The sequence below is a fragment of the Monodon monoceros genome, unplaced genomic scaffold, assembly GCF_005190385.1.
Source record: "Monodon monoceros isolate NGI ecotype Baffin Bay Population unplaced genomic scaffold, NGI_Narwhal_1 Super_Scaffold_7, whole genome shotgun sequence".
Taxonomy (NCBI): Eukaryota; Metazoa; Chordata; class Mammalia; order Artiodactyla; family Monodontidae; genus Monodon; species Monodon monoceros.
This window is the reverse complement of record NW_021703784.1, coordinates 87,144,432-87,156,557: the sequence shown is the minus strand read 5'-3', so window position 1 is coordinate 87,156,557 and position 12,126 is coordinate 87,144,432.

Below are 12,126 nucleotides of genomic sequence, written 5' to 3'. Positions count from 1 at the left end.
GGAAATGGCCCAAGATCATATAGTTTGAAAGAGACAGACACCTAATTTAAATGTGTTTCTTTTCAAACAAATGTATATAACAAAACAGAAACAGTCTCACAGATACAGAGAACAAACTAGTGGTTACTAGTGGGGAGAGGGAGGAGGGAAAGGGCAAGATAGGGATAGGGGATTAGGAGATACAAATTACTATGTGTAAAATAAATAAGCAACAAGGATATATTGTACAGCACAGCGAAGTATAGCCATTATTTTCTAATAACTTTAAATGCAGTGTAATCTATAAAAATATTGAATCACTATGTTGTACACCTGAAACTAATATATTATAAATCAGCTGTACTTCAACAAAAAACAAATAAATAAATATGTGTTTTTCATGTGACTCCAAATATTAGCTCTACCTGGCCTTGATCTTAAGGGAAATAGAAATAGGTAGAAGATGTGGCCTGTAACAGACAGATACCCATACAGAAAGAAACTAAGAATGTAAATTAATACTGTTCTATCTGGCTCTTTAGCAATGAATGATTTGTTTCAAAGCTTCCTCAAATAAGTAGACTGAGGGTGTGTAGACTAGCTGACTGAGATGGAGACAGGTCCAAGATGACCTGTGGCCTCTCCTAGAGAGGAAATGTGAGGTGGTAAAGTGGGCCAGGGCTCTGAGTCTGATGGAAGTGAATTCACATCAGTGATGCATTATGTGTCCTTGGGCAAGTGACTTGACTTCATCTGCCTCTATCTGCCTCTATTAAAGCGGAGGGACAATGTGAGCGAGAATTACTGATAAGCGTCTCTCAGCATGTTTGAGAAAGAAATGAGAAACATTTGCAGCATCTTACACAATCCATTACACAGAGTATGTATTTAAACTATATTAGCTAATTATATTAGCTCTTTCCCTACTCCTCTTGATATTTTTTAAAGTTGTTTCTTTCTTTTGGATCCTGTGAGATAGCTATAGTTTTATTTTTAAATCTGTTTTTTTTCTCTTGGCAAGCGAAACAGCAATCACACCTTCATCTGACTAATATGCACATGTGTCATCCAAATAGTTATTTGTTCCCAATGACAGTGCTTACTAGAGAGGTATGATTGTCAAAATACTAGCCATTTGGAATAATACATCCACATATTACGTAAACACCTCTTGTTCCCAAGTGTTTGATACATATGTTTAATGTATGAAAGTGAGAGACTGATATGCATATATAATTGTAGCAACTCAGATATGTAAGGGAGAAAAATGCCACCAGAACTACATGACTTGCAGCTGTTGTGTTTCCATTCTGTGAATAAGATATGGACAAAAACAATAAAGAAAGAAAGAAAGTAGGTTAGCATGAGTGGCTAGAATTCCCGAAATTCTATCGGTAAAATAAAAAGTACAGTTCTATGGTTAAATTAAAAACGCAGAGAAGGTAGACATGTTTCAAATGAAGTATGGGCATCACTAATTTCATATTCTTGTCAGTGTTCTTCAAGTACTATTGCTGAGAATGGTTAGGAAAGAATTGATCAGATAAATTGGCATGTATGGGGGATAAATCATGGAAAACGGAGTGAATAAAAAGAAGGAAAAGAATGGGAGCAGGAAAGTTGAATAGACTAGATAGACACACACTGAATGAGATCCCAGTGACAACAGAATGTACTTCCTACGCTCAGAGCTCCTTTTTTCCTTCTGGAGACGTCCATCAGCAGATCCCTTCATGCATTTGATCAGCACTTTTGAAAATTGACACCAATCTGTTTAAATATTAAAGAAAAAGGAATGTCTCAACAAGTGTCAGAAATGAGGAATTATGTGGCATTAAAATGATTCCCTTATAACATTATTACCAAAGGGTCTTGATTATACTAATGTTCATCACTAAAATCCAAAGTAGATAAGTAAGATGTGGATTTCTAAATTTATTCAAAACAAAATTCCTTCACCGAAGTGCTTATGATGGAAACTAACAAATATACTCTAAGACGTGCATTAGACACTTAACTTACAAACATTATGTGTAATTGCTGTATGCTAGAGCCCTTGGTTCTCAAAAGATGTTCTGTCCCCTGCTATCCACCCCCACGTGAGGGCAACTAGAAATACAAATTGCCATTTTTTGGTATGTCACAGTGACTGTTGGATGGGGATGGCTAAGGGTATATATAGTTCTTCAAGCCACAGATACTAAATGTTCTACAGTTCCATCCATTAATGAACTGACATCCTTGCCTTCAACCCCTAATGCCAATAAGGACCCTATTTACAAACAACTTGCTAAACACATATTTGAGGATGCTTTTTAGTGGAAAGTCCCACTTAAAATACATTGATATTTGTTTGGGTCATTTGTTAATTCTTGTGTATATCTCTTAAGCAATGACTGTTTGTATCACATAAACAATATACATATTTGATGCTGAGCGATGCAGGTTAAAAATTATTACAAAAGGCAGAAAAGTATATTCAGTGTATATTAAGAGGGTGGTACCACAGAAACACTGGGCTTCCTAAATTGCTTTCTGATCATGTTAATCCACTTCTCTGAATCCATCACTGAATCCTTAATATTTATATAAAAAGTGAAAATTACTTAAACTGATATATTCAAGGCTCTTCAGTCTGCCTTTGCAGATCTGTTGCTTATTAGCCTCTTCCCAGAATTCCTGTACTCTAACCAATTCATTGCTTCTCTTACATACTTTTTATTTTCTTGTCCTGTACATTTGCCTGCATTGTACTTTCTGCCTGGAAAACCCTTTCCCAGTCTTCTTTACATGTCTCAGTCCAACCTATTTTATCATTCTAAGCTTTGCTAAAAAGCCAAAATCTTCATGAAAATGTTCTCATCCTATTTTCTGAAAATGGAAAATAATTTCTTACTTTTTGAAAATTACTAACTATTGTTTTCTGTGCTTATGATATTTGTTATTCTCTATGTTGTATTATAATTACTTTTGCATATCTCTTTATTTCTCGATCTAAATTAAAAATACTTACAGAAATGGATTTGTATCTTGCTCATCTTTGCAGCTTCATAGCACCTTAAAACCTCCACACGCATAGTTGACACTTAATGAATAATTGCTGAATTAATTACGAGGCCTTAAAAAGCAGGTCTAGGGGACAGAAGTAAAAGAAGTGACTTAGGAGGAAGGAAAGGAGTTAGTACTGGATAGTAAACACACTTCTATGCATGGTTCAATGGCTTCTGAATTCACTGATGTGGAATTTAAAGGAATTTAAAGGAGTTGAATTTAAACTCTTGTCATCAATCCTTAGATCACCCAGTTATCATCCGAGGACATACTGTCTTGTCCAGAACTGACCAATTTGCTCTCATTTTGAAAGGTATTCATCTTTTGTCAAGGCCTTTCAATCTCTGATCCTTGATCTTGTGTCATACTCAAACAACTATCAACCCTGAATCAATCTTCTCATAAATTGTTTCATGAAGTTTTCCTCTTATTCTGTAATTAAACAATTAGTTATTAGTAACTCCTTTCTTCATAGGTTATTTTCAGTCCTTTATATAGTAACTATTCTCCTATTTGAAAATGCCAAATGGTCTCTTTTTCATTTCTTCAAATAAATTAACAGCCCTTTCATAATTTTTATTATACTAATCCACTTTTAAATCTTTCAGTCATCTGTGCTTCTCCCATATGCAAATGTACAGTCTGTTACCTGGGACATAAGGTTCTTAACCAGGTATGGTGTTGTGTGACTCAGACTTCAATTGGATTCTGAAAGCTACTGGTTAATAGCCAATAAATTGAATGATTATCCCAGTCACAGAGTATATCAAAATAAATATGTTCTAGTAAAACTTTGAAGTCATCATAGGAAGTAAAGCATTTTTCAACATTTGATATATTTCTCTTTCTGACATTCATATTATTTTTCAGGTATACTAATCTTGTTTTGTTAAGCTGGATACATGGCTGGCACACACTTCTCCCCTTAATAACTGTTAGTTCTGTATGGCTGAACCTAAATATCAAAAATGATGGGAGAAAGATGGGGTGACAGTATTGGAAAAAACTGTCTAAAAGGTTTTGAATTGTGCTTCAAAAATAAGGTAGCAAATTCACTCTTTCTCTTGTTAGTAAACCATGCCATCCAATAGAATCAGTACCTTCTGTTCATTAATCTCAAGGTTTGCTGTCCAGCATGGACCTCTTTGCATTTTGTAGGTAATGCCAAAAAAACCCAAAAATAAATTCTCTCTTTAGCATCCAGTATGGTTTATTGCTGTCTGCTTTTTGACATTTAACAATGATCTCACTCCTACCAGTGATAGGTCATTGAAACAAAACACATAATATACCCAATCAAAATCTTATCCTCCTCCTTTAACGCAGGCTCTTTACATACTGTCTCTCTGATATTTGCAGCCTCTTGTATGGAAAGAGTCATTTTGTGGATTAATAATACAATAAATCTTTGTAAATAACTTGATTTCTATCTATCTTTCTAGAATTGGTGATATATTTATACTCTTTTGTATTATTGTCAACACAAAGTAGGAAACATATATAGGGGGATGAATTGTGGCCCCAAAAATGTAAATCCAAGCCCTAAACCTGGTACGTGTGATCTTTTTTTGGAAATAAGATCTTTGCAGATGTAATTAAGTTAAGGGTCTTGAGGTGAAGTTATCCTGGATTTAGGGTGGGATTTGAATCCAATGAGTGTTGTACTTATAAGAGTAGAGAGCTGGAGATTTTAGACACAGAAAAATAAAGGGAAGGTCATGTGAAGACAGTGACAGAGATTAGAAGTATGCAGCTACAAACCAAGGAATTCCAAGAGTTTCCAGGAGCTACCAAAATTTGCATCAAGAAAAGATGTACTTTGAATCCTAGCTTGGATGTCTTAGCTCAGAACCTTAGATAAGTTACTGAAATTATTCGTCTCTTTATTCATAAAAAATCATTCTCATGGAGTTATTGTGGGGATAAAAGAAAATTACCTACATAACTGTCTAGAGTTTTGTGGTTTTATTTAAAATATAATAAATATTTCTTCTTATCAAAAATATTTTTCTCAGAACTTTTCAATATTTCATTGAAACACAGTGTACAAAATGCACATGCAAATTAATACTCTTTTCCTTTAAACTCTTTTTAATTTGAAAATAATAATTGCCAAGTCAATCACTTATCTCAAAGTGATGCTTCAGTTGAAGTCTTTTCTAGATAGTAAAGCATTCATGCAGATAAAAATGTTTCTTACTTCTTAGCCACTGTTTCTCACATCTGATTTTGAATATGCTTGGGAGATGATATAATTATAAGGATTAATTAGTAGTCAGCAGAATAAAGTCATATTTCTACACATTAGCAATATGTCAGTACAAAAACACTGAAGCTTTCAGAGAAATGAGATCACAAATGTTTAGTGCTTGTTAGGTCAGACAACCCAATGAAAATGTACCATTTTTGTGTGTATGCTGATTTACAAAAATGTAACAGAGATAGTCAGATGAAGGGGTTGAAGATTCATTAAGTTTGCAAAAAACTCTTTAATTGCTAGTTAGATAGGAGTACATCAAATTCAAATTAGAAACAATTAGCTCTCTTTCTCCTAAGCAATTAATAATAAGAGAGAGAAGATACTTGAAGGGATAGTGATATTTCGAAGCTCTCTTCTGGGTAGATTTGAGTATCAGGTATTTCTTTCCATAAAAGTAATTTAACAGCAACAACAGCAATAGGAGGATTGTTTCTTCTGGAAAGACATCAGTTAGTCTATCTTGACAGCCCTAGTGATGGGAATATGTACCTCCAATGTGCCCCAACACTCCATTTACCTGTACTTTATTTCTTTGCCTCCCCCTAAGCTGAGATCCTTGAGAGCCAGGCTGTGAGCAGTTCCACACTGAGTTATATTGGAGGGTGAAACAAAAGAAAAATCAGTAATACTTGTCCTCTCTTGTAATACTTGATATTTTGTTCATCACAGATTTTTTGCACTGGCTTTCATTTTTTTTAAATGCTGCCTTAAAAACTATTATTTATCTCGAGTACTGTGTTTTTGGTACCTCCTTAAATGCCACACTTTAGGAGAGGAATTAAGGCAAAATTCAGTGACGTTTAGAATCCTCTATATTGGATTGGGGTCCCCTGTTATTTGCTATATGCATTTTGATGATATGAAAATTTATTTAATATGTTGATCTGTAAATTTGCTTTAAATAGGATTAGGAATTCTTAATTAATGCAAATCTAAAATTATATTCCGCCTAGGATGAATATTGTATACAATAGTATAGCATCATATATCTATTGAAAAATTTGTCTGTGCAAGAAGCAACACATACTCATTCTAATCTAACTTGGCTATAGTAAATTTGTAAAAAAAAGATTTGTCCATGCTGTTAAAAAAGCAAGCTTACAGAGAAAATGTGATTTGAGGTTTGCATTTATGGTTCACTACAGATTGTACATTATATTAAAAATACATTGAATACTAAAACTGGTAAATCCTGTCAGACACTAGTAATGGCTTTCAGACCAACATACCTAGTGTCTTCTCTCCTAGTTCAGTTCTGGCCTCCTTATTGACTTGTATAGGTCAGAAAAATTAATATTAAAAAAATGGAATCACATATCATAACTACCTGACATTAAATTCGTTCATTTAGTCAAGAATTTTAAGAATATGCTCTGAGAATAGTACTCACAAAAACATATATGATATGATCATAAACAAATGTTCTGGAAATAGAGTGGTGACGAGTGGGAGGGGAATATTTATAGTATTGTATACAAAGTAACAAATTGTTTTTTCTAGTTCAGAGCAGTGTCTCTAAAATGATTCTTGCCTTGGAATATCATCTCTAATTTCAGAAGTCAAGGAGGTCTGTAGTCTTTCCATCAGAGAGAAACCCAATTTTGTAATAGTATTAGTAGTAGTAGTAATAATAATAATAATAATAATGTACTATTCAATAACTGCTGGTGATTTTACCAAGTGCATTTCAGCAGTGAGTCAGCATTCCTTGAATGCAGCTTTGCATGAGTCTGTCCATTTATTAAAAGGGAAAAATAGCTATAAATAGAGTAGTATGAATGTATTTCTCCTTTAAATTCTGAACTTTGTGTAGTGTGAAGAGAGTGAGAATTTTGTACAATTTTAATACACTAGTTATGGAACTAGAAAGTACAGACCAGACTAAGGTATGAATTAACATGATAGGAAGCAGAAAAGTATATCTATAAAAAAAGAATAGAGTCCGGACACAAAGAATCAAATTTTGGCTGAGATTTTCACAAGTGATATAATGACAGGGATTGAAAATTAATTTAAGAACCATATCATGGACGTTGACTGTGTAGCTTTTCTATTGCTGCATTATAGGCCATAACAAAACATAAGGATGTAAAACAGCAAAAAAGGTCCTTATCTCTCACTAGTCTGTGAGATAATTTGACTCAACTTTGCAGTTTTTCTGATCCATGTGATATTGGCTGGGCCAAGGTCAAATGGCTGTGGAATGTCAGCCCATTAGGACAATCCCAGATTGGCCTGGAACAGTCAAGATTGTTCACTACCATGGTTGGCTGCTGGCTGAGAGCTCACAGGGGACCTGCAATAAGAGCAAGTTAGTTCTCCGTATGTGACTTGGCCTTCTCACTCTGCAGCTTCAAGATTCAAGAGGAAGAAAGGAGAAGCAGTCAGTCATCTTAAAGCCTGGGTTTCTAGAATGTCACTTCTGCCATATTCTGTCGGTCAAAGTCAGTCAAAAAAGCTAGCCCTGATTTAAGGGGAAGGTAAATAAGTTCTGCCTCTTGATGTGAGGTGTGGCATAAGCCTAGAGATCAGAGTAATTGTTGGAGGCTGCCATTGGACAGTGTCAGCTACCACATTACTTAATATATGTTTATCTTTAAGTTGACAGTTTAATAGCCTGGGTCTGTTTCATTGCATAGCATAGGCCCATATTTTCTAAAATTGTCCCATTATTTTTGTTTTTATTTGAAAATCTGAAATTAAAATAACTCCTTTATTGATTTTTAAAGATAGCTGTTTGAACCATACAAAATCAGTTAATAAATCCTGTAATGTTAGAATGGGCAAACCAAGTGTCTATATAATAGTATGGCATGTACTATCCATGGCAGTGTAGAAAATACAGTCTTTTTTATGGTGTTGGAAGCTACAGGACTGGAGTTATGAAAAGCTGCAAGTAGAGAGTTGGCTTTAACTCAGGGTAAACATTGTTAAGTTGCTTGATTTCTTGGAACCTTTGTTTCCTCTTTTATTAAAGAGAAATCCTAACATACTAGTGAACATTTCTTATCTAACAATGTAGCCACTACTTTATAACTATCCTCATCTAATAGCACCCAAATTTTGTTAGGGTAACTACTCATTCCCCAAACAGCCTAGTGTGGGCCTTTCGTGATTTAACTAATTTTTGCATTTCACCCTTCTGGCCAAAATGATGGAGTCAGGAGTAAACTTGTAACTCAAACCAATCCAAAGGGAATAAATTTAAGAACAGTTGGAAGACTGAGACAAAGAAAACATTTCTTTCTCTGGACATAAACAAAGATCATGTAGCACTAGGAGTTGTTACCAGTGCTATTCCATACTGAAGGAGAACTGTCTTACCATGAAGATGATGATATGGAGTTCAAAGAAGAGGAAATGAAAAACTCCATCCTTAGTGATGCTGTTGTGCTACTGGACCTACCTTTTGAAACTGAAGCTACCTCTACTTTAGGACATTTCACATTTGAGAGTCAATAGGAACCTTATTGTTCTGAATCTCCCTGTATTGGAATTTCTGATACTAGCAAAATTAAAAGTCTTAAAAATGTATGTATTTTTCATAAGGTTGTATTGAGGATGAAATTTAATAATTTTTACAAAACATTTAGCACAGTGGCATATAAACAAAGAATCTTTTAGGGTTTTTTTTCTTTTACTCAGTATGTTGAAATATGGCAATATTTCTAGTCCATCAAACTATTTTAATGTTTTCTCAAGAACGAGATTAAATTTTTTTTATTTAGCTATTGAACAAAAGAAAAAATCCTGAGAGTTTGACTCCATTTGACTTTAATTTAAATACATAAGGTAGAGCTGTCTGCAGTTACAAGCTTACCTACCAGATGAATATGGTATAAATAAAAAACACAGTAAAAATGTAATTACAGAAGCTGGTTAATTTTTTTGAAAGGTGTTTATGTTGGATAAGAAAGAGCTGATTTCTGCTATTTTTTATGATTACGGTATTCGATTTATATTCTCAGCACTGAATTAATTTCCTTGTCTAATGCTCACCTTGCTGAGGATCCTTATAAAATACTTTAATGACTTGAGTACATAAATCATCTGTGAACACAAATACTCTGCAGGGAGCTTTTTTAAGATTTTAGAGTGGTAGATAAGTCACTCAAAGTCTTCATGCCCCATTTTTTTTAATATATCAAAGTGAAAAAATAACACTTGCTCTTTTCATAGACTTAACAGTGGTGAAACCTTAAAAAAACATCAAAAGTAAAATAAAGCATTGCATAGAGAGCTATGTCATGTATTATAAACAAAGTCTGCCAAACATAGGTTTAGCATTAGTGTTCACTTTTGTGATTTTTAACCATAAGCTAGCCTCATTCCTGAATTGTTAATGAACTTTATGCCTATAGGCAAATATCCCTATTATGAATGAGAATTTCCTGAAGGCTGTACTATAATATAGTTGGGCTGAAATTTGAGAATTCACAGCTACTTGTTAAAAACCAGACTAAAAACTAATTCATTCACATCTTTCATTAACTGTAGATATTCTCATACATTGTTCTGAATTCTAATTTTTAAATATTTTATATATTTTTATTCTATATAGAAGAAAAATTTCTTAAAATGCCCAGCCTTTCTTAGTTTTCTCTGCTTTGATCACCAGAATCAGAACCAATACAGGTGAACATCAATTTTCAAATAAATAAGTAAAAGTGTTGTAGTTCTGTAATGTGTGTGAGTCATAATTAAATACTTAAATTTATTAGAGGTTCTCACACATGTAACAAGTTCATTCATTCAGGTGGCAGATACTTGTCAATCACAGGGAGAGTTACTAGGTATTGAATAAACCCTCCTTAATTTACTAGTTGGTAAAACTTCATTTTCATATATTGAATTTGCTTAAAGTGAATCCCATCTATATTCTCATTCAGCAGAAGCATCACAAACTTCCACCTGCATAGACACACCAAACTTTTTAATCTAAATTAGAATCATTGAAGGGAACATAAAGACTCATCTATTATGTAATTGGTAATATAGTTGTAACTTTCAGTTTCTTTAAAACCGTATATCTCTTGCAGCCTGCACATCTAACTCATTGTTTCTTGGAGAACTGAGGAAAGCATATTTGTATAGGTTGCTTTATTCTCACCATTCATCATAGAGATAAAATTAGGCAACATCAAAATCCCATCAAGACAGAAGGGAATCACAGGTCAAGATCATGAAAAGGAAATTGATTCAAGAACCATGATTCTGATCTGCGATCTATAACAATAATCTAGCGTTTGTGGAATTTAATTTCTCTAAGCCTGTGTTTTACTTTTGTTAAATGAAAGATAACAGTAACTTTTAGGCTCTCAAGGTAAGTACATAAAGAATTATTAAGCCAAAGATGAACTAACCAACAGAATAACTGTTCAGGTATAAATCAGAAGGTAACATACCAAAAAGCTATTTGCAAGTTTTGTATTCACACTTTAACTCTCTAGGAGAGCTTCTGGGTCTTAACTACGTAAAACATTCTGCCTCTTTGATAATCTAGCTAGGTTTCCTGCTTCTTTTCACTCTACAATAGCACAACCGATTCTTAGGACTTTCCACTGACCACCACCACCATCATGTTATTCTGGTCCCAGTATTTAAATCAGTCCTTGTCTACTGCCTGATTAATTTCTTCATCATACACTTTGATCAATCCATATCATGAGCTCTGGCCATCTAAGAACATAATTATTTTGTTATAACTATTACGGTTTAATTTTGATGGCTAGTGAGAAGACCAAGAGAAAGAGAAATATTTTTCACTAGATATGTAATATTTCATTTTTGATTTCTCTTCTCCATATAAATATCTGAAAATCATTACTTTGTCATAAATGACTCCATAGAGATAAATCCAGTGCCTTCAAAATTTCCTTTCCATGATATGGGATATTTGAAATGGCTTTTACTGGTACCTGTGGCCTGTTAAGATAGCTCATTCCTTAAAAGGCTGAAGAAGAAAATATGTAATTATTAAGGATTCTTTTCTCATGTTCAGATGAGGTGGAAGGAATTGAAAAGGAATAAAAGCTTACTTACATAAAATGAATTTTCTACTTGAAAAATAATAAATATCAATGAACTGTATCATAATTATTAAAATAACGAAATCTAATTCTAAAGTTTTCTGAACATAATGGAAATCATCTTAACCCTTTTCCCTACTGATAACCTTGCTTTAAAAAAATTACATCAACTTTGAAACAATCCCAAAGTATGTGGAATAATTAACAGAACTGTAATCACTGTTGTAAACCTCCTGAGAACAGTCACTGTAGTAAAATTGGCATATTAAGTATACAGAAAAAAAAATCTGGTGCAACTAAACATGATTAATGATAAACCAACTAATTTCACATGCAAAGAATATTAAACAGCTGTGGACTTTGACTAGTATCAAACTTCCCATTAATCTGATCCTTTGATAAAAGCAGACATACCAGCATATACCTTATTTTGCTCAAATATTCGAATCTTACAATCTCGCTGTTTTATAGTGGATTTTTGTTGGCTACTTAGAGTGGAAATAGACTCTCAAAATTTGATGAGGCACTAGTACAGAAGGTAGCTTCCAAGATTCTTAAGTGTATTTTCCAATGCTCAATCCTGAAAGAAAAATTTGGAAATCCCTCATTTGTCCCAATGTTATTATGTAGATAATCTCTTCTAAGTGACTTCAACATTGTGGTCAGTGTGTCTCCACGGTCTTGCAATTTTTAAGTAATTTGGTGACTAATGGTTATGGCCTTAGCTCTTTCATAAGCTCATTTTTAGAAAAATTCTAAAATTGAGAGAAATAAATTTCATAATGTCTCACCCATGTGTTTTCTATT